Below are 21,482 nucleotides of genomic sequence, written 5' to 3'. Positions count from 1 at the left end.
AGTCAGCAAACAGCATTTTGAAATCAGGTCTAAAAATGTAGAACATGTTTAAAAAATACTCCTTTTAAATCCCCTATGCGACTTGGTTACAAAACAGACTCTTCAGGTGTGAATTTTCGAGTTTAAGATTTTGCACAATATTTTCTAGGCTATCATTTCAATTTTTCCCTAATATTATCCTCTAAAATACACAAAAATTATTCAACTAATATTTCAAGGACTAAAACACAGATTACTCAACAATAAAACCACCAAAAACATTTTGCATTACCATTATTTCCTTAAAAAAAAAATCTCATTTTTTCAGTCTTTTATGATATCATGATATATGTTTTAAAAGCCTCATTATTAATAAGCAAAACAAATTAATCACCTATTAGATGAATGACTGAAAAATGAAAAAAAGTGAATGAACGAAAAGAATCACACGTGAAAAATCCACTTATACTTTTACTTTGGAAACTTTTAAGAACAAACCTAGCCCTCACGTGATTATGAGCATAATTTTCAGTTACCTGGCCTAATCCATCTTCTAATATTTAAAAGAAACTACATATTTGGCTCAAAAAATGAAAGATCATTTCCTCCCAGATGTTATCAAGCCCTCTTTCTGATATTCAAGGATATTCCTATGTATAAGAGTTCATGTGTGACAAGTCATAAACTAAAACCAGATCTCCTATTTCTATCAATGCATGTATTATAAACATACAGCATCTGTCCTGTTGATATACAGCCTCTTTTTTCAGGATTCTGAGCACAGAGATTATAAAGACGACACATTCGGGATCCTGTCTTAAGTTGAACAGAATACCATTCAAATAGTGGGGATACTTCTAAAATTATTACAAGTAGATACCAGCAAATGCCAAAGTAAACCAAAACATTAAACCACACCCCTGAAATCAGCAGCAAATGTCAACTTGGAAACATGCACTATGATGTGTAAAATTTTATTAAGTAATTTTACCTTAACCCAAATGGAGCTCTCTAAATTCTAGTGCATCTCTGGTTTCAAACTTTCAAATCGTATTTGAGTCAAATCTTCAGTCAAGCACCTAGAGTAAGAAAAACAAAGGAAAAACATTGAGATCAGCAAGGCTTTTTCAAGACTTATACTTTGCATTTTATAGCTTGCAAAAAAAAATCCTCTTATTTAAATTCTGTCTGCTTTTAAGACAGTAAAGGACAAATTTCTACACTCTATTTCTGACATTAGGATCAAAGGCATAACTGTCAGTTCCTCTAAGACGCTGCATCAACTGCAAAGAAGTATAATCTGCTATCTACCAGAATCCCACATAACTGAAGACTAAATCCCTATGGCACCAAAGCTTTCATTAAAAACATTTCTGAAGAGTTACAATTTAAAATCAGTAGAGAATTTAAGGGAATGGGGTAAAAAGTTATTAACTCTACTTCAAGCTATATAAAGAAATATTTTGAAAATGACCTAAAATATTTGCTTTCTATATTTATTGGGGGGGAGGGAACAATTTGCCATATTTAAATAAGGAGGATAAGAAGAGGAGATCAACATACCTGATAACAGAGTATTTCAGAAATTAATCCAATTCTATGTATTTCTCTACTGGGCTTAACTCACATTGTTTCTACTTATTTAACATATAGTTCTGAGAATTTCAATGAGTTTTTAAAATTTGTACATTTAAATACACATAGTGAGTCAAAATAGATTACAGTCATAGAACATTTCTAGAACATATTTAGTATTAAAACTGAGCACTAAGTGAAAGTATTTCTTCTGTATGAAAATGAACACTATTAATTCATTTGCATGCATGTAAGATATAAACTTAATACATTAACAAAGATTTCTTGTAAAAATTTAAGTCAATTTTTATCTTTCAATCTGTAAAGTTAGTTTTAAGGATTTTTATAGCAGTAGCAAATTCAACAACTTCATGTAATTTTATGTTTGCTCCTTGATATAAAATGCAAACAAGGAATGTTCTGTTAGGAATACGATCTGTCTTTGCAGTGTTTTCCCTTGGATTACACTTCAATTTTCTAACAAAATGATCTCCAAGAACACGTTTATTTTCCCAAGAAATATATTTGAAAAATATATGACCTATGTCTGGCACTGTATTTCTGCTTTTACTGAAACCATTTCTTTGTAGGTAGTTACTCCAGTAGCTCACCAAGGTCAGTTTAGTTTTGGCACTCATTAAAAATAATGTCCATGCAAATCTACAGGTTTATTTCTTCTTGTAATCCTCTCAGTAGAGGTTCAACTTAATAAACACAAAGGCAGTTTTAATGATTCAAATCCTTCTTTCAAGGATGTGATGCACCTGTCAGAAGTTCTTGGCAATACAGTAAGTCAATCTCTTCACTATTTCCACAGCTTTGCACACATTGAAGTCTGTCTCCTGCTTTTTAATGCCAACAACTACAGCTTCTTTTCTGTCTTTGAAAGGACTATGAAACTCATAGACATTTTTCTTAGTACATCATATGCCATTATGGCCAACAGAATTTCATTCCATGATTTTTAAAAAGTTTCCTAGCCCATCTTTATAATTGATTTCATTTATTAAATATAAACAGGATAATACATTTTCTCAGTTACTAGCTTTTCCAACATGAAAACTATACTGAAATCAAAACACACTGATGTGCTATAGGCATTTCAAAATCAACATATCTAATACAGAACTTACTCTTATGCCCTTGTCCTACTTCATTCTAACTACCTTTTTTATGTTCAAGACAGCACCCTTCCTTTCTTGCTAACCTAGATTGTAGCCTAGGAGTCACACTCAACCATTCCCCCTCATTCCCCATATCTAACCAGGTACTCTGCCTGGTCCATCCTACCTTCACAAGGTCCATTTATCTTCTCTCCACTCATCACAATCACCCTCATGACCTTGTACCTCCTAAGTAGTCTTCCTGCGTGTGGCCTCTTCCCTCTCTAATCTATCCTCCACAAAGTGTCAAATAGATATTTCATAACTTTTTATCTTGGTTGAACATGTTCTAGCCAACCTGGCCTACATGGTGTCCTTCACATTCCCCTGTCTTGGCACCCCTCCCTCCCTCCCAGGCTCAGCTGAGGGGCCTGGCCTGATCTGCTTAGCTGGTGGTCTTTCCCTTCTAAAGTAACATTATTTTGTATTTGTTTTCTACGTATTTGTTATTTACTTTTCTGCATACGTGTTACTCTTCCCAAGAGAACAGAAGCTTTTCCAGGTCAAAAACGAAACACTATTGTCATTATATCCCCCAAATCTTTCATAGAGCCTCATACATAACAGGAAGTTAATAAATGCCTGTCGAATTGATACCTTCAGGGCCGCCTTTCCTCGTTACATCAAGACTCAATCTCTGCCGCGTAATTCAGGGCCTCCGTAACTACCTGGCTTGGTCCTTCTTTGGTCCTTTTTCCTACCTCCAACCTTACTTCCGACTACCCTCCACTGTGAACCTTCTACACAGTCTCGTCATCTTCTTGTGAAGTTCATTTAAAACGATTCTGAGTTCATCTTAGCTTCTATGCTTTTGAAGACACTATCTTTTCCATCTAGAATCCCCACCTCCTGTACTTCTATATAGCTAACCAGTACCTAGCACAGACCCTGTCACATAGTAGGAACTTGATGAGTATTTGGTAACTGACATCAAATCTCATTCATCTTTTAAGATCAGCTTTCATCTCATCACTTCCTCTTCCACTAAGCATTTCCCAATGACTTAACATTTATGCAGAGCTCTCTGAAGACCTATGTTCATTCATCATTTCATAAGCACTTTCTATGTACATGGCACAGTATTAGGTACTAGATAAATAGGAAATGCTCCCTGATGTAGTGCTGGATCACAGAATTCAGAACCTTTAGAGATCAAGTCCAATCACTTTATTTTACAGATGAGGAAAATCAAGCTTAGAAAGGCAAAAAGATTTTCCTTTTCACAAAAGGTTTCAGAGCTGGGATTCAAACATAAACCATAGATTTAAAATTCAATGCCTTTATCTTGCCACAATACTTAAGAAACTTGCTGAGAGGTAGTAAGAAGGCTTATAGAGGATATGCTACTTGTGAGGAAAGATGGTATCTATTCTGGAATTAGGCAGGGGAGAGTTTACAGAGTTTGAGAGAAGACATTTCAGGAAGAGTAAAGTTGGACACAAGGGTGTGTGTCCAGAGAAGCAACAAAGACAAAAGACTGAAAGCTGGAAGGGCCTTTGGGAGCTATCCAACCCAATCCAATGTCCTAATCTTACAGATGAAAAAACAGGCTTTGTGCACCAACAACATATTAGTGTGCCTGTGTTTCCACAACCCCTCCAACATCTTTTGTCCTCTGCCAATTCAGAGCGTATGAGGTGAACTCCTCACCCCACCCCATCCCCACCTGTTCTGATTTGCCTTTCTCCTGTTATTAGTGATTTGGAGAATTCTTTCACATGTTATTAATGGCTTGTAATTCTGCTTTTGTGAACTGTTTTTTATAATCTGTCAGGGAATGGATTTTTGTCTATTTGTTGGTTGTCTATGTATCTAGGACATCAAATTCTCTGATAAGAAATATGATAGAAAAAATTTTCCAGTTACTGCTTCCCCACTCATCCTAGATGCATTAATTTTGTCCAAAAGCTTTTCAATCATATCTAACTTTCTACTTTACTTTTTGGTTAAGAATTCATCTCTAGTTCATGGCTATGAAACGTATACGATCTGTTTTTCTTCTTGTATGATGTTTAACATTCAGGTGACATCCATTTAGAATTTCATGTGGAATATGGTTTAAGATGTTACACCAAGATCAATTTCTGTCAGGCTGCTTTCCACTTTTTCCAACAGTTGTCAACAAAGAGGGAATTCTTTCCTAATTTATCTGTATTTTGAAGTGTATTAAACACTGGATAACTAGAATTCCATTACCTTGGATTCTCCATGTCTAGTCCATTCTAGTTCCACTGAACTTTCTTTCTGTTTGTTTTTAAACCAAAAGCTTTTGTTCCTCCAAATGAATTGTTATTTCCCCAAATTCTGTAAAGTATCCTCTTGTACTATGGTAGCCACAGTGAGAAAATGACCTATTACTCCACAGAACAATGCAAACAACAAAAGAAGGTCTAATTATCTGACAGGAAAATTGACATGGGACCGTGGGCCATCCCTGGCACTAGACCTTCTTTGTTTTTGTTTCTGTACATCTGACCTGTCCTGGGGCTAACGTGGGGATCCCACTTTGTTCTCTTGACATCAGGGACTGGGTGTCATGAGTAACACTCCCCTCCCTCCATTAACCCAAGCTGGCAGAGGCCTCTCTTTCTTCCATATCTCAGGAGTGTCTCAGAGGGTGTGCACCCCTACATTGGCCTATCAGGGCAGAATAGATCAATCTCCTTATAATTAATGGAGTTGGCAGGATTGTCTGATTCCCTACTCATCTTGTATCCTTTCCATTCCTTAGTAATTTGATATATTAAATTTGTAAGTTGACTTGGGCAATACTATCATTTTTATTATGCTGGTATAGCCCAGCTTTGAGTACTAAATATTCCTCTAAGCTCTCTTAAGGTGTGATTTATTTCTCTAAGGTACATTTTGTAATTGAATCTATGTAAGAAATAAGTGTGCTTTCCTAGAATAACTCCAAAATATTTTATGTATTTGGTGGTTCTTTTGAATAGGATTTCCTTTTTTATTATTGTCTCATGAATCTTGTTGCTGTTATTCAGAAATACTGCTGATTTTTGTGGGTTTATTTTGTAGCCCACCGTTTGGCTATTAATTTTCTCAATTTGTTTCTTTACTGATTTCCTAGGATTTTCTAAGTAAATCATTACATAATCAACAAACAGAGATAGCCATGTCTCTCCTCTTTACTATATGTTCTTTCTCTTGCCCTAATGCTAGTGCTAGAATTTCTAGAATTATATGGAGGGTGCTCTTGCTTTACTCTTGCTTACTGGTAAAACTTCTATGTATTCCCATTGCACACACTTGCTCTTGGTTCACTCATGTCTGACTCTTTGTGACACCATGGCACACAGCACACCAGGTCCTTCTATCTTTCACCACTATCTCTTGAAGTTTGTTCAAGTTCTCTTTTGCTGTTTCCATGACATGGACACTATCTATTCATCTCATATTCCCCTATCCTTTTTCTTTTACCTTCAGTCTTTCCCAGCATCAAGGTCTTTTCCAATGAGTCCTGTCTTCTCGTTATATGGCCAACATATTTAAACTTTTTAGTTACTGACTAATTTGATCTCCTTACTATCCAAGGAACTCTCAAAAGTCTTTTCCAGCACCACAATTCAAAACGATCAATTCTGTGGTACTTAGCTTTCCTTGTAGTCCAACTTTCACAGCCAGACATTGCTACTGGAAAAAGTACAGCACTGACTAGAGAGACCATTGTCAGCAAGCTGATGTCTTTTTTTAGTATGCTGTCTAGATTTGCCATAGTTTTCCTTCCAAGGAGCATCTTTTAATTTATGGCTATGGTCACTGCCTACACTGATTTTTGAGCCCAAGAGTATAAAATCTAATACTGCTTCTATTTTTTATACCTCAGTTTGAAAGGAAGTGATGGGACCAGTTGCCAAGATCTTTTTTTTTGTTAAGCTTCAAGCCAGCCACTATACTCTTCTTTTTGACCCACATCAAGAGATACTTTTTATGATTTAAAAAGAGATCTCTATAAGCCTATACTTTTTGTTTTTCTTATATACAAGCACAGATACTACACTAATTCTTCTTTAAAAGTTGTAAAGAATTCTCTTGTAGAGCCATCAGGTTTATTCCCCCCATCCCCCATCCCTAGTCACTTTACAGCTAGCTTTATTTCCCTTTTCTAAGGCTGGATTACTCAAGATATCTATTTGGTGTTGTGTCTATTAATTTGGATAGTTTATAAGTTTGAAGGCAATCTTTTGTGTTTCCAGTTTTCTTGGACTATAACTGTACATAATAGGCTCTGACAGTTTTGATTTTGGGCTTTTTTTTGTGATTTCATATTATAAATTTTTTTTTATTTTATTGATTTGTTGGCCTTCTTTTTAATGTCTTTATCAGTTTTGCTGATATTAAAAGTTTATCAGTTTTATTAGTTTATCAATTTGGTTAGTGTTAAAAGAACCAGCATTTATTCTTGTTTTTTTCAGTTCTACGGTCTTTCCAATTTATTTTTCCTCTAATTTTGAAGATGTCTGTGCTTATTCTGAATTGGATTTGTTTGGTGCCTAACTTTTTAATGCATAATTAATTAATTCTCTGTTTTTCTGTTTTGCTAATGTACGTGGCTGGGGGCACAATTTTCCCCAAGTATTGCTTTAGATGTATTCCAGAAATTCTGGTATGTTGTTTAGCCACTGTCATTGCCTTTCATATAACTATTCCTATGATTTGTTCTTTGATTTATGTTATTTAGGATTTCATGACTGATTGCAATTTTTTATTGTGTTAAGATCTCCCTCTTCACATTCATTTGCAATATCCCTATGCCCTAAGACAATCAAGTTTTGTAAAACTTTCAAGGTGTCTTGAGAATATGTTCTTCAGTGGTCCTATGTAGTAAACGCCATAAGACTTTAATCTCTAATTTCTCCAGCAATTTCTTCAATTTTATATTCTCTCCCTGCCCATGTTTCATTTGTCAGCTCCTTTCTTTAGTTTTGGAGTTTTACTTATTTCTTTCTCTCCTTTATACAGTTGTATAATTCTTCCCGTCTTTCCCCTTTTTTCAGTTATGTGGTTAATTCAAAATCTTCTATTGTTCCCTTCCAACTTCTAGTTTCTTCTGTACTTTTTTCTAATAAGGATTTCTTAACTTGTTCTTTTAATTAATTCTCTTCCCATTGGACCCATTACAAGGCCCTTACTTCTCATTTCAAAATATATCTTCCTTTAGCCCGCAAAAATATTCTTTGAGCTGGTTCCTTTACCATCACTTCTATCTCCTTTTGTTTCCAGGTGTTCTTTTACTGAGAAAAGCTTACAAGTCTTTACTCTTCTTTCTTTTTTTAAGAGCAGAAAAATCCTTTCTAGCTTTTTTTTTTTCTTTTAAATGAGATTGCAATGGCAGCAATGAAACTGCTGAATGGATACTGGTGCACAACAAGTTTGTGGGGCTGGTTGTGCAGCCCTGTTAGAGTAAGGAAACTGGAAAAGGGAGGGGTGCTCAAGGATATCTTTAGGAATTTGCCTTCTCTCCTTTTAATTCATCAGATTACCTTGTTAGACTTGCTGCTTCCTTGGCCTGTGGAAAAAGCTACAATTAGTTTACCTCTTGCATGTAATTCTTATTTTGGAGAGTTTTGAGAGGTTTTAAGGTTTGGAGAAAATGCTGATCACAAGACCACGTATCTGTATTCCCATTCTGTTCTTTTGTTTCCTCTGAGAAAGACTCATCTCAGTGGATTCATTTTTCTGTTTTTTAATTATTTCTGCTATTAAGGGTGCATATTCTCACTTTTGTCCCCATGACTGATTTTTCTTCTGAACCATTCTGGAACCTCTTCCTGCAGTTCTATACTCCAGGGAATCCACAGGGTTGTTTCATCAGGTGTTGGTTCAATTGGGTCTGTTTTGCAAACTTACTTGAAACAAAAGAAATATTTAAAACTAAGTATTTAGAGAAGTTTGTAATCTTTTAAGGTGTTTTGTTATTCATTTTCCTAATTTTTGAATCTTCTTTGCTTACTTATCTGCTTGTGTTCTTGGTTTTTAAGTGAATTTTCTTAATTCTCAGACCTTGTGTGGTTTTATTTTTTTTTCCAGCTTACTTTGTGGCTTCTCCTCATTTTAATGTTGGGTTTAATTCCCAGATCTGTACCTCAAAGCTGTTTCAACCTCCTCCCATGTCAAAGAATTTACTCTTCACCAGCTTAGACCCTTGTCCCTGCCCAAATAATTTCTGGGGGGACAAAAATGGTCCAAGCTAGATTCCAATCCTTTTCCTTCAGGCCTCATGCAGTCCCACACAAAGGCTCCTGCCCAAATTCTTTCCCTTCTTTACTTCTCTGAATTAGCTCAGGAAATATTTACCCCTTTTTACAGTATTGGGGGAAGATGGAGTTAGTTTTCTGGGCAGTTTCTGCCCACAATTCCCTAATCCAAGAAGAAACATTCCTCCCTCCTACCTTACAATTTTCCCTCCTAGGCCATTTGGCAGCATTAAGTCCCAAAGTACAAGTCCATAGGTTGTTTTCTGTGCTCTCCTGGAGTGAAGAGGCTAGTGGGAGTTGAGCATGTTAGAGATTAGTATACTGTACTGTTATTAATAAGACTGTTTAGCTGGGATCTGTGCTTTCCTGTGAAGTGGTAAGTTGTAACTGCTGTACTTCTGGCACCTAATTCTTCTTTTGGGGTCTTAGGATTTATTTGGAGAGTTAGGGCGAGCTAGAACAAATGTTTTTCCCCCATCTTGTTGGCTACATGACAAGGTTCTGACGTTAACTGCTACTGCAGATTTTTCAGACAACTTGCTTCTCACATTCTTCCTTCTCATGATCTGTACTTTGGCCATCTCACTACTTTTTAGATTCCTGACCACTAGGTGGTAGCCAGCTGGGCAGTGGGACAGTGGATAGAATGCTAGGCCTGGAGTCAGGAAAACTCATTTCATGAGTTCAAGCCCAGCCTCAGACACCTACTAGCTGTATGACCCTATGCAAGTCACTTAATCCTGTTGGCCTCAGTTTTCTCATCTGTAACATGAGCTGGGAAAAAATCTTTGCCAAGAAAACTCCAAATAGGGTCACAAAGAGTCGGACATGACAGAAAAACAACTGAACTTAAAAACTAACCACTGGATGAACAGGCAGCAAAAGGAAGTCCAAATCATTACTTTAAGATACTGCTGATAGCTCTAAAGAATTTTGGTGAAGGTTGTAATTAATGATTCAATAAGGTTTTGATAAACTATAAATTTCAATTATCCATGCTACCCAATTCCCCATTACCACAAGTAATGAAGCACTGTGCAATATTGTATTCATGGTGATAATGGACATTCTTGCTTAACCTCTGATCCTACTGGAACGGTTTCTAGCTTATCTACATTACAGACCATGCTTGTTCTTGATTTGAGATAGCTACTACTTATTTTAAGAAAAGCCCTATCTATTCTTATGCTTTCTAGTGTTTTTAACAGGAGTGGGTTTTGTATTTTGTTAAAAAAATTTTCTGCTTCCCTTTTACAAGTAATACAGTCTTTTATCAATAGAATTTTTATTTTACTGGCTACTTGGTTCAGGTAATTGAGCTTAAAATTGGGCCAAAGTTCAGTATTCTGATGATAGAAATAATATTACTTTGCAATTTGCAAGAACCTTGTTTTAACTTTAGTTCACTAAGGTTCATCTGGCTTTAGAATACCTCTTGCTATCATTAAAGCAAGATTTTTTTTAAAAGTCATTTAATGAGTACAATTGATACTTGTTCCATGAAAATGCTTTATTCTTCCTCTATATCTAAATTACAAGCTTCCTGATGGAAAGCAATTGTTGAATTTTCTCCTCCCTTCATATTCTTCAATATAACATGATTCAATATAACATATTGAAAATATCTCCAAGTCAGTTTTCTGTGCCCTTAATTTCTTTCCTTACAAACTTTGTCTTCATACTCCTGTTCCCACTACTTTCCCTCACCAATGTATTATTTTCCAAAAGTAGTGGTGAATACTGAGTTTTGTGATCTTGATTTTGATAATAATCTCAAGGTATTTTCTGAAAGTTTTAAAAAGACTTTAAGATTTTGTATGTTCCTCAATTTTACTTTTCCAGATAAAGAATTTGGAATTTTAAAGGCAGCCTTGGGAATTACATTGTAATTTGACCAAGATTGTGCTTTTCTAATTAATCAGCCAGGAGGCAACTTCATTTTAAAAATCTTTATTTCCTCAAGACTCACCTTTAACGGTAGTAGCGAAGGATTGGCAGCTCTGGAAGCAGAATATAGTTCATTTCATTTGATGTGGGGCCCTCACAGACAAACGGACCCGACAAATAAGACAATATACATTCAGTAGTTTCCTTCTCTTTTTCATTTAATAAATGCTCATCACAGAGATATTCTTTTAAGTTGCACAGTCTCACAAAGCCTATTCTCCACGTACAGTACTTTGTCTTCTATCGTTTCCCAAAGGCACCTACATAGAGTAACACAGAACAATGCTTAATTATTCATAGAAGAAGGCAGTGGGGTAGCAGAGTTACCCAGCGTATGAAAAACCCAACAATCCTAGCTAGTGGGGCAAGAACTCAACTCTGCAACAAAAGCTATTAGGAAAACTGCAAAGTAGTCTGTCAGAAACTAAGAACAGATCAACGTCTCAAGATAAGCTCAAAATGGGTACATGATTTATACATAAAGGGCAACATCGTAAGCAAATTAGTTGTACATGGAAAAAATTAGCTGCTAGACTCTATAGATAGGGAAAGAGTTCATGATCAAACAAGAGGTAGAGAAATTCACAGGGGGTAAAGATTCCATAAAATTAAAACTTTTTTTTGCAGAAAACCAATACTGTTAAAATTAGAAGAGGATGAAAACGAGAAAAAGTTTCACATAAATTTCTCTAATAAAGGTCTCATTTCTAAGATAAAACGGAACTGACTTGACTTCAGAAGAGAAAGAGCCATTCTCCAATAGATAAATGGTCAAAGGATATAGAAAGTTTTCAGAAAAAGAAGTCAAAGCAATCAAGAGCCATATCAGAAATGCTCTATATCACTAATAGAGAGATGAAAATTAAACCAATGCTGACATATTATCTCACACTCATAAAACTGGCCAAGATGATGAAAAAGAACAAATGCTGCAGTGGATGTGGGAAAAGAGGTAGGGTACCGTTGGTAGAGCTGTGAACTAGTTCAACCATTCTGGAAAGAAATTTGGAATTATGCCCCAAAAGCTACTAAACTGTGCATATCCTTTGATTCAGCAGTACTATTACTAGGTCCCCCAAAGGGATTCAAGAATGAGGTAAAGGACCTATACATACAAAAATATGAACAGCAGCTCTTTTTGTGGTGTCAAAGAGTTAGAAGCCGAGGGTATGTCCATCAGCTGGGGAACAACTGAACAAGCTCTGGCATATGAACATGATAGAATACTATTTGCTGTAGAACATTATGAAGGGGATGGTTTCAGTAAGAATTAGAAAACTTGTCTGAACTGATACAAAGTGAAGTGAGGAGAATCAAGAGGACAACTATTATAATCACAGCAATATTGTAAAGACAATGAACTTGGAAAGACTTGGTAAATCTGATCAACATAATGACCCCCTACAATTCCAAAGGATTCCTGATGCAACAGGTTATCCCCTCCAGATAGAAAGCTGATGGAAAAAACTGCTGGGTAAACTGAATAGTATGGCAAAAACGAAGTAGCGATCAATATCTCAGTGTATATCAAGATAAGGTCACAATTTTTAAAATAAATAATAACAAAATTAATCATTTAAATTAATAATTAATAACAAATAATACTGACATTCATAATTGAAATAATATAAATCTTAGCTATTAATAGTTTTATTAACAAATTAATAAAAATATTTAAACATAAAGGGTGATATCACAAGCAAATTAGGAGATTGCAGAAACATTTACTTGTCAGATCTATGCGTAAGGAAGAATTTTTAGGACAAAACAAAATATAGAGAACATTACAAAATGTAAAACACATAATTTTGATTATATAAAATTTAAAAGTTTTCGCATAAAAAAACCAATGAGACCAAAATTAGAAGGAAAGCAGATGTACCAAATTTATATAATAAATGCCTCATTTCTCAAACACATAAAGAACTGAGTCAAATGTTTAAGAATATTAACAATTTCCCAACTGATAAATGGTTAAAGGATATAAAGTTTTCAGATTAAAAAAAAGCTATCTATAGTCACATGAAGAAAAATGCTCTAAATCACTATTGATTAAAGAAAAGCAAACTAAAATAACTCTGAGGTACCACTCTGAGGTTAATATGACAAAAAGGGAAAATTAAATGTTGGAGATGTGGGAACAGTGGGACATTAATGCACAACTGGTAGAGCTGTGAATTGGTCCAACCATTCTGGAGAGCAATCTGGAACTATGCTCAAAGGGCTATAAAACTGCATACCTTTTGATCTGGCAATGCCATTGCTAGGTCTGTATCCCAAAGAGATTAAGAGAAAAAAAAAAGAGGGAAAGGACCTATGTGCACAAAAATATTTAAAGCAGCTCTTTTTGTGGTGGCTAAGAATTGGAAATTGAGAGGATGCTCATCAACTGGGAAAAGGCTAAACAAGTTGGAGCATATGATTATGATACAATATGACTGTGCTATAAGAAATGACAAGCAGGATGATTTCAGAAAAACCTGGAAAGATTTACATGAACTGACGCAGAGCGACGTGAGCAGAATCAGGAGAATGTGGTACATAGCATCCACCACAATGTATGAAGAACTGTGAATGATCTAACTACTCTCATCAATACAATGATCCAAGAAAATCATGATGAACTATGCTGTCTGCCTCTAGAGAAAGAACTGATACTATAATGAGGTTTGGTTTTCTTGCCTTCTCAATGGGTGAGGAAGAGGGGAAGGGTATGAACTCAGAACTGAAAATGAAATAAAATTGGATTTTCAAGAATTTCCACAGGAACAATGTTATAAACTAGCAATAAAGTCAAGTGATTTTACAGAAGGTTTTTGAGATTATTTGTATTAAGATGTGGAGATTTACGGAATAGCAACAATTATTCTTCTGGGTAAGTTCTACTCTGATGCCTCACTGTGCCCTCCCCTGCCTCTACTTCCAATGGAGAACAAACTCTAAGGGGTTCAACCAAGTTGCAAAGATTTAGAGTTCAAGCTTGGTGACAAATGTGTCTAATGTATCAAAACTATCATTATTAATATAAGTAGGATCGTAACCGGTGGACTGCCCAAGAGGAAATGAAACTTTGGGTCACTGCAACTCATTTAACAAAAATACAAAATGGTTCTCTGTCCCATATGGTCATCTATCATTGAAATAGGGATAATGGCAGAACCCATCATCAAGTGTCTTCTATGTACCAGGTATTCTGCTTAGAAGCTAAGGATGCGTGTGTTCGTTCTTCCTTGCTGAAGAAGACCATGCCATCAGAGAAATAATGACATGACTTGCACTTGACTTTGTTTTGAGTGAGGGAGGGCTGTGCAGATCACCAGCCTCACATCTCCTCCAGAGCCATCTGGATCCAGTAACCAGATATTCATCAGGATGACTGGAGATGACCCAAGATGAGGCAATTGGGGTTAAGTGACTTGCCCAAGGTCACACAGTTAGTGACTGTCAAGTATCTGAGGTGATATTTGAATTCAGGTCCTCCTGACTCCTGCACTGGTGCTCTATCCACTGTACCACCTAGCCAGAAGTTAAGGATACAAAGAAAAGCAAAAATAATCTGTGGCCCCAGGGAGCTGATATTCTTTTCAGACAAACAACATACATACATTTAAGAAAAATTATATAAATGCAAAGAGTTAGTAAATGGTAAACACAAGTTAATTTCAAGGAGAAGAAATACTAGCAGTACAGGGGATTGGGACAGGACTCATTGCAGGTGGTGCACTAGCTGAAATCTGTAGGAAAATGGTAATTCTAACATAGAGAGATGAGGAAGAAGTACATCTTTGGCAAGGGGGGATGGCCTATGCAAATAAGGAAGAAGAAATACTATGTATGAGGGATAGCAAATAGGTGAGTTTGGACTACAGAATGTGTGTAATAAGTCTGGAAATGTTGGTTGGAACCAAACTACACTACATTCCAAAGAGAAGAATCTGGATTTGATTTTAGTGGAAAGAGTGAATCACAAGAGGTTCTCTAGTACAGTAGTGAATTAGGTTAGACATGTGTCTTAGAAATCAGACTGGAGACAGAGAGACTATTTATTATAAATGTACAAGTGAGAGGAGATAAGCATTAAGGTTTAAGTGTTAGTGCTGTGAGAAAAAAGAATATAAGTTACGTTGTAGAAGTGGAATTGATAAGATTTGACTGTTAATTTTATTTGAAAGGTAAAGGTGAGGCATGGATGATGATAACTAGGTTATGAAAGTACCCTTGAAAGCAATAAAGAATTTAAAAAGGGAGTGAGATAGGAATTTAAGAAAAGATATTGAGTTTTCTTATGAACATATTAAGTCAAATGCTTATGGGTAATCCAACTAGAAAGGTCCAAAAGACAGTTTGTAATGCCAGTTGAGGCTCAACGAATAAAAGGCCAGATGTTAATCATCTGGGAGTCATCTGCACAGAGATAAGTGAATCCATGGGAGCTGATAAAATTACCCAGAATGAGAATGTAAACTAAGAAGAGGGCCCAGAACTGAACTGTGGGATACATATATAGTTAAAAGGTAGAAGATGGATGACAACTCAGCAAAGGAAACTAAGAAAGACAGACTGGAGGACAAATAAGAGGAAGCTATGTCACAAAAACCCAGAGAGCTTTGAGTATCCAGAAAGAGAACAACAGAGGTCAAGAATGATGACATCTGGTAAAATCCAATGAACCAGCAAAGGTGGAAAAGAAAGCAGAAGGTGCTAAGACACACACAGTTTTTAAAAACCATTTATAGGGAAGAATTTAACCCTTGATACTCTAAATCTCAGAAGGAGGATTTTTGGAAGGTCGTGGTCAAAAATTGCATGGAATGAAAAGGCACAACAGATGGGCTGCAATCTTTATCAGAAGAGGAAGTATTCGTATCAGTGAACTGATGGACCGACAGAAATATCACTAAACTGGAGTTGAATAAAAATTATGGGGGAAAAACACTCCTCTGAAAAGTGCATCATTTTGATTTTCTGCTAGATGAGTCATGTCTTTTTAATGTGCTCCCAATTATTGAAAGAAAAGGTGGCCTTGTCAAAGGTAAAAACGGTTGAAACCTCCTAAGAAATGTGTTAAATGGATGTCAAGAATTATACTAAACATTAAGAAACACACTCCAAGTTTTCCATTAGGACTCCAAGCTCTCTGAGCAAGTAGTATCAAAGCGAAAAGTCTATGATGTGCTCTCTCAAAGGAAAGTTAGTTTTTATTTGTTCAGTCTAAAGAAGTGTGAATCAATGAAAGAGGCTAATAAATTTTATATTTTATTGTAGTAGGGACTTTGTGCCCTTAGTTTCACTGGAAAACAATAATATGATGACTTTGTAACAATAACTCAGTAAGATGCCAAACAGACATCAAACACATATTGGAATATTTAGTGACCACTGGGGAGTTAATTAAAAGTTTAAATTTTAAATGATATGAAATCTAATCTAACCAAATTGATACAGCTATGGCTTCAACTTGACTTCTGCATTATGTAAGCTAAAAATCTCACATCAGTTCCACACAGTCATCTTTAGAACCCTGGACTTTCAAAAAAATAAAGGTAATTCTGCTTACCAATCAAAAGCAAGATCAGACTTTATACAGTACAATCAACAAGGTGAAAAGACAATTTTATAAGTATATATAAAAAAGTAAAAAGGAAATAAAGAATCAAAGGAGTCAACTGGTCACTAGATACAGAATAAATGCACTTTTAGAAGAGAAGGGGCAGGACACCTTGGAGGGCTATATTAATTTGAAAAGGTTTACACATAAAGCATACAAACACAAAGCAATTCTTACCTACATATGTCATTACAAGGGAAGATCTTACTAAAAGAAAAACTTCAAGTAATATTTTATTTATCCATGCACATGAACTGCTCAACATTTTAAATTATAATACTATGCTATGAGAATTTCGCACCACGGAATGCCTTCTATTGTAACTTTATACAGTCTATGCAATAGTCAGTAACAACTTGAACAAAACCCCCATAAATGTTGTGAAACAACACTATTTGCCCAAGATACTAATTAACTCACTTTCAGGGTAACAGGGTTTGGTTTTTAAATGTAGAACTATTTCTTAGGCTCTTTATGTTTAAATATATTTCCTAAAATATTAAGATAACCTTAACATACAGTTTGTTCAACAGTAATTAGAATTTAATCCACTTAAAGCAACAGCTGAGCAGGCTACAACAGATGGTAGAAGACTTTCTTCTTGCCTGATTATCAGTGTCAAAATTTTTTCATTCTATTTTGTTGCTAAAGGAAAAAAATGCTGCTGTGGGGTCTTTCATTTACAAAATTCCAACTAATGGAATTCTGTGTGCTACACAGTCTGATTAAAATTGCCCTTGTTCAGCACAAAATAGCAGCATTTTTCAGAAGCTCTTTTATCTGGAGGGAATTTTTAAAAATCTATTACTAAGATAAAACCTAATATACAAGCCAGCTTTGTGATTATGGAATCAGAAAAGGGGATGGATATACTATTGATCTGACTTTGGTTCCAATTCTTTTAAGACCATTTTTCCTCTGGCAAGCTCCTGCCTTTCAGACAGCTGCTACGGGAAAGACACTGAGCCTTCTGTTGGCAGAGCTGTGTAAAAGAAATATACAGGATGAGGAGTGAGGAAATCTGGTTTTCAGTCTTCCATCTGCTGTCTTCTACTTGTATGATACTAGGTAAGATGCCTGACCTCTCTGGGTCTCAGTTTTCTTATCTATAAAATGAGGATGTTGAACAATCAGATTATTTGAAGTTCCTTGCAGTTATTAACTATAAAACTATGAGACAGCAGGAGAGAATAAAAGACCTGGAGAGTTAGAAGGGACCTCAGGGACCATCTAACCTAACACATACATGAAAAGAATTCCTATAACCTGACAAGTTACTATTCAGTCTCTGCTTGGAGAATAGTGAAGGGATACCCACTGCCTCTCAAGGCAGGCCATTCCACTTTCATATAGCTCTAATTTTCAGGAAGATTTTCCTGTTTTCAAGTTTAAGTTGGTCTCTGCAACTTTTGAGGAATTATGGTCAGATGGGAAGAATTAGGTGTTCTGAAAATCTAGAGAGAATATCAATGAGAAGAGGATGATCAACTGTGTTAAAGGCTGAGAAGTCAAGGAGAATGAGAATGGGGAAAAAGGCCATTGGATTTAGCAACTAAAAGATCACTGGTAACTCTGAAGACAGCAGTTTCAGTGGAATGATGAGGTAATCAGAAGCTAGATTATAAAGGATTAAGAAGATGAGAGGCAGGGAAGTAAAAGCATCTATTGTAGATGTATCTTTTTGAGGAGTTTAACTACAAAGGTCAGAAGAGACACAGGATGATAGGAAGGATGGAGGGATCAAGTGAGGGTTTTTTCAGGGTGGGGGAGGACATGGGCATGCTTGTAGACATTAAGTAATAAGCCAGGAGACAGGGAGAGACTGAAAATAAGTAACAGCATGAAGATGACAAAGAAGGAAATCTGTTAGAGTAGACAAGGTGGAATGGGATCTTCTGAGCAAGTATTGAGATTAGCCAGGGTTAATAAGTAAGGCTACCTCATTATGGGAGAGAGATGTGAAGGAAGAGATATTGGCAAAAGACATGAGCAGTATGAAGTGGCAAAAAAGAGAAAAAGGGAGCTGTTGGCAGATAGCCTCAATGTTTTTCAGTAAAATATGAGGTCAAGTTCTCTGCTGAGAGTGGGGGGGGGGCAGCCATGGAAGGTTTGAGGAGGGATGGAAAAGTTAGGGAGGAGAGTGGGATCATGAGTTGATAGGGATAGCCAAGAAGTCTTGAGAGCCCAGGTGAGATTGTGCAAAATAGATGTATAGTGGACCAATTAGAATGGTTACATGATTTTTTTCATTCAGCAGTTACATGTATAGGAGCAAATGAACCAAATGATGGGAATGATACAAGCCTGAAGGCTAAAGCATGGCAGGGCATAATGAGCAAAATGATAAGGGAGTCAAAGATTCAAGAGCGGACAGTATAGAGCTGGACCATTCACTGAGAGGTCAGGATAGGGTAATGACGAGAGAATGACTAGTGCAGGGAAGATGGTCTGGGAAAGAATGGAGGAGTCAAGGGACAGGAAATCAGGATGTGGATGAAATGTAGAGTTTTGTAAGGGAAGGAATAGGAAGAGGTGAAAAGTCAATAGATTATGTTTGGATAAGAGGATTTCAGACTTCTTCAATGTGGAGATGGTGTATTTGTGATAGCAAGATCAAAGGTATGACCATCTTTATATGTGAATGTGACAGGGTGGAAGAGTATTTCATGGGAAGTGAGAAAGGTTGGGGCAGTCTTCCAAATTTTATTCCTATTCATTTTTGACATGAGAATTTTGGTTTGCCTAAGATTAGCTAATTGCTTAACTGTTTTATTAAGTTATTTAACAGTTCCTAGTTTTATCCACTCATTGGACTGTCTTGCTTTTGATTTTATCTCCTCCTTGATTTGTAAAATTTCTTCTCTATTTAGTTTGGATTTTTTACATTGGGTGTTTTTCTTTCTTTCTTTTTGGCTGCATGCCTAATTCATTGATCTAATCTTTTTCTCTTCTCTTTGTAAAAGTGTTTAGTGACATAAACTTCCCTCATGGGGCTGCTCTGGCTGCATCCCATAAGTTTTGGTAAACTGTCTCACTGCTGTGGTTTTCTTCAATTTTCTATGTTCTCTACTTTTTAATCATGAAGTTATTTTGTCTAGACTTTGGTTTGAATCGTCAAACGTCCTTTGTTGATTAGAGTTTTTACTGTACTATTATCAGTAAAGAGTGTGTGTGTAGGGGCTGAGCCAAGATGGTAGAGTAGAAGAACAGACCTGTAGAAGCTCTCCCTTTACAACCCATAAAATACCTGTAAAAAATGACTCTCAACAAATTCTAGAGCAGCAGAAGTCACAAAACGACAGAGAGAAAGAGATTTCCAGTCCAAGGCAGCCTGGAAGATTGACAGGAAAGGTCTATCACTCTGGGCATGGAGAGAAGTGCAGCCCGGCCTTGCCTGTGCTGCATGGCAGGGACAGGACTGGAGCAAGCCTCAGGGAGTGGAATCCCCGGCAGCAGCTAAAGTTCCCAGATTCCTCAACCCACAAACGCCAGAGACAGCTTCAAAGGTCAGTGAGAAAGCTCTTTCCCAGGGGTGAGAAGGGAGCAGGGTCCTCCCCTACCCCTGGCTCCAGGCTGCAGTAGCAGCAGCAGCGTTCATTTTTGAAGCCCTCTGCCTAAAGACCATGGGGGAATTGAGCAGCTGATATGGATCTCAGCCCTGAGTGGCAGCCCTGTGGTGAGGAGAAGTGCTGGTTGGTGGAGCTAAAGGCAGTTGTGGAGAGGGAATCATACTCACAGATCCTCGGCAGGAAAGTTTGTTGTTGCTCCTAGACCAGAGTTCTAGCCAGGAGAGGGGTAAACTCCTCTCCCTTGATTATGCCACCTTGGAGGAACTGGGAACTTAAAGGTGCCCAGAATTTACCCTCCTCTCGACAAAGGACTCAAAAGTCGAATAACTAGCTGGGAAAATACCCAAAAAAGGGAAAAAAATAAGACTACAGAAGGTTACTTTCTTGGTGAACAGGTATTTTCCTTCATCTTTTAGGATGAGGAAGAACAAGGCATACCATCAGGGAAAGACATAAAAGTCAAGGCTTCTGCATCCAAAACCTCCAAAATAAATATGCAATAGTCTCAGGCCATGAAGGAACTCAAAAAGGATTTTGAAAATCAAGTAGGAGAGGAGGAGGAAAAATTGGGAATAGAAATGAAAGCGATGCAAGAAAATCATGAAAAGCAAGTCAACAGCTTGCTAAAGGAGACCCAAAAAAATGCTGAAGAAAATAACACCTTGAAAAATAGACTAACCCAAATGGCAAAAGAGGTCCAAAAAGCCAATGAGAAGAATGCTTTAAAAAGCAGAATTAGCCAAATGGAAAAGGATGTTCAAAAGCTCACTGAAGAAAATAGTTCTTTAAAAATCAGAATGGAGCCATTGGAAGCTAATGACTTTATGAGAAACCAAGAAATTACAAAACAAAACCAAAAGAATGAAAAAAATAGAAGACAATGTGAAATATCTCATTGGAAAAACAACTGATCTGGAAAATAGATCCAGGAGAGACAATTTAAAAATTATGGGACTATCTAAAAGCCATGATCAAAACAAGAGCCTAGACAAGCATCTTTCATAAAATTATCAAGGAAAACTACTCTGATATTCTAGAACCAGAGGGTAAAATAAATATTGAAAGAATCTACTGAAAAAGATCTGAAAAGAAAAATTCTTAGGAATATTGTAGTCAAATTCCAGAGATCCCAGGTCAAGGAGAAAACATTGCAAGCAGCCAGAAAGAAACAATTCAAGTACTGTGGAAATACAATCAGGATAACACAAGATCTAGCAACTTCTACATTAAGGAATCGAAGAGCTTGGAATATGATATTCCAGAAGTCAAAGGAACTAGGATTAAAACCAAGAATCACCTACCCAACAAAACTGAGTACAATACTTCAGGGGAAAAAATGGTAATTCAATGAAATAGAGAACTTTCAAGCCTTCTTGATGAAAAGACCAGAGCTGAATAGAAAATCTGACCCTCAAACACAAGAATCAAG

General features: G+C 36.4%; 1 protein-coding gene across 2 annotated transcripts in view; it reads right to left on the bottom strand.

Annotated features, from left to right (window-relative positions):
- The window catches only part of GLCE (glucuronic acid epimerase), a 154,753-nt gene that overhangs the window by 97,991 nt on the left and 35,280 nt on the right, over window positions 1–21,482 (bottom strand). For both annotated transcript variants that reach the window (XM_072615197.1, XM_072615206.1), the window contains exon 2: window positions 971–1,058. The gene's annotated coding sequence lies outside the window, so the exon portion shown is untranslated. The remainder of the gene's footprint in view (window positions 1–970; window positions 1,059–21,482) is intronic.

Source organism: Notamacropus eugenii, chromosome 1 (genome assembly GCF_028372415.1).
Source record: "Notamacropus eugenii isolate mMacEug1 chromosome 1, mMacEug1.pri_v2, whole genome shotgun sequence".
Lineage (NCBI taxonomy): Eukaryota > Metazoa > Chordata > Mammalia > Diprotodontia > Macropodidae > Notamacropus > Notamacropus eugenii.
Note: the sequence above shows the minus strand (reverse complement) of the source record. Positions and strands in the feature narration are given on the sequence as shown.